Raw genomic sequence first — 2,627 nt, 5'->3', positions numbered from 1 at the left:
ATTTTAATTTTAAGAATATTAACATGTGATTCTGGCACTGCTACTGCTCTGATTATCCTAATTGATTTTGTTTAGAATAAAATGAAATATGACACAAAACACAATAATTATTACAAAGTATAAGACGTTTGTAAAATAGGAAATATCACAAGCAAATAATTTAGTCAAAAGTAGCCTACTCCAGTAGACAGCGCTCCGGTACAACATTATATCATAATTAGAAAGTGAAACTTAACTTTGCCATCAGTCAAAATGATTTGCTCAGAAACAAAAAATAAAATTTTAAAACAAAAGATTGCATGTTAGATGTACCCAAAAACACCCCCTCCCCCCAAAAAAAATTCTAGATACACGTCAATGAGAGGGTTGGGTGTTTAACCTGTAGTTGAACAGAAATAAAAGAGAGGAAGAAGAAGGCCTTCCCATAATCTCTGTGCATCGGCTGGCATTTGTCAGAGGTGGGAAATGTGTTCCTCTGTTATCCAGTCGGATCCCAGTCCTAGTACCTGTGCACAGCATGCTGTTAGATTCAGCCACATGTCATCAGAGGGGTTTACAGTTATTTGGTGAAGTAAGGGCATTTTATTTCGTTTTAACCCCAGTTGGAATGTCCTAGGAGTTGACCCTCCAGAGTTGACCCTCTTTGAATTCTGTGGTGTGACGTAAGGACCACAATGGGTCGAGGGCTGGTGGGTACAGCTCAAGTTTCTCTTCATCCTTGCATTCGTCTTTTGCTTTTACTAAAGATTTCGGTGCAAGGGAGGTTTACACATTTTTGAGGCTACGAATAAGGTTTTGTTAAATGGCTAAAGCGAATTCTTGTCAGCGGGCTCATTTGCAGCTGACAAGTCTGTGAACGGGTCCGTTGTTCATACTTGTGCAGAGAGAGATATAATTTCTTTCTGTAGTGCCACGAAAGCTTCTGGTTGTTGCTTCACTTCCTTGTCTCTGCCTAACAGTTGCAGTGTGTTTCGTCCCTCCTCGGGTGTCCCATATGGTCTAGCGGTTAGGATTCCTGGTTTTCACGCAGGTGGCCCGGGTTCGACTCCCGGTATGGGAAGCTGTCTGGTTGCTTGATCAGTTAGAAATACCTCTCTGTTTTACAGTGAGGCTCTGTTAAATCAGCTTAGCGTGATGGCCCACAAGTTGCCGCAACGTGTTGTTGCTAAATTCTGAAAAGAGCAGTTTCCCTGTGCTCTACGTGGCAAAGAAAAGCTAAGTTCGTCCCCATCAACCTTTCACAGCCGAATGTGCCAAACCATTGCAGCGCTGGCCTGGAGGAAAATTGTGGCAGAACGAGCCGTGGCAATTTCCTAGGACACAACGCTCTCTCGACTTGGAACGAAATGCCAAAGCCTGGAAAAGTTACAACCAAATAAGTGACAGCACAGCATCGTTGCACTGTTTTCAGAGAAACCCCTGTTGCAGCAGGCAGCAAGGTGACGACGTGTTACTTTTTCTGAATTTTTTAGAGAAGCTGCCCAAAGGTCCCAGCACTAGGGCCCCGGGAGCCAGGGCTCTCGTAAATACGTCCGCTGAAATAGGGCAGCTAGGACGCCCAACGTGGGCCTCGAACCAAGCACCCTGACATTAAGAGTCTCATGCTCTAGAGCTGTAATGGTGGCAGAACGAGCAGTGGCAATTTCCTAGGACACAACACTCTCTTGACTTGGAAAGAAATGCCAAAGCCTTGGCTTCAAAAGGGAGTAAAATGCCCAACTTCGCAGCAGATAAAATATTTTTACAGCCTGGTACAAAAGTGGTTTTGGTCTATAGAGCTAATTTGGTCCTTTGTGACAACTGTGAGGGTGGTGAATGTTTTTACAACTCATCCGTTTAAATTATTTTAAGTCTTAAAGTTCTACATAATTGAGGACACGGCTACTTGAGTCAAAGATGGAATGCCGCTGCAGTATCTTAACTGTATCTTTTGGTGTATCTTATCATGTGCTACCAGTAGCATATAGCAATGACTCCTTGGCCTGAGCTAACTTGCAGCGTTTCTCAATTTTAAGAATGTAAAGTAGGGACTTGTTTCCTTGCTACTTCACACTTGGGATTTCAAACCCACGAGGACGAGAGGACACAGTCCGGGTTTGTAACGCCCAGCCAGCAGATGGAGCTGTCACCAGAGTACTGACCCCGTTTCACCCCTCTGCTGCCTCTGCATTCACTTCCTGTTTGGTGACTATTTAGTCTGAGACCACATGGGACCTCATTGCGAAGTATTGCCAGTATATCTGCCTTACCAAGCGTATCCCTGTATTCTCTGCCTGTTTTGTGTATGATTCTGCCTGGATATCTATTCTCTGATTACCTGGATTACCCCTTTGTTTTGGTTGCATGGTTGGACTGATATTTCTGGATTTGACTCACTGCCTGCTTAATCAACTTTGCCTTTGGATTATCCTCATGTTTGTTGTACGTCAAACAGTCATCTTGGTATTGACCCTTTGCCTGTCTACTCAACTCGTTTTATGTTACTCATCAAATAAACTACCGCACATGGATTCTAACTCTGCCTCAGCGTCATCGTTACAGGGTTGCAGTATTGAACAAAAGAGGAAACATCATCATCTTTGCAAAGAAACAACCCTATGAAGTAGCCAGAGTCCTCTGAACTAATA

The 2,627-nt window shown here is 43.6% G+C and overlaps 1 non-coding gene across 1 annotated transcript; it reads left to right on the top strand.

The window, feature by feature from the left end:
* The first annotated feature begins 988 nt into the window (after positions 1-988).
* On the top strand, positions 989-1,060 carry trnae-uuc (transfer RNA glutamic acid (anticodon UUC)). The gene has a single exon. It is a non-coding gene; the product is annotated as a tRNA-Glu (tRNA).
* Positions 1,061-2,627: the final 1,567 nt, after the last annotated feature.

Source organism: Triplophysa rosa, unplaced genomic scaffold (genome assembly GCF_024868665.1).
Source record: "Triplophysa rosa unplaced genomic scaffold, Trosa_1v2 scaffold338_ERROPOS106439, whole genome shotgun sequence".
NCBI lineage: Eukaryota > Metazoa > Chordata > Actinopteri > Cypriniformes > Nemacheilidae > Triplophysa > Triplophysa rosa.
Note: the sequence above shows the minus strand (reverse complement) of the source record. Positions and strands in the feature narration are given on the sequence as shown.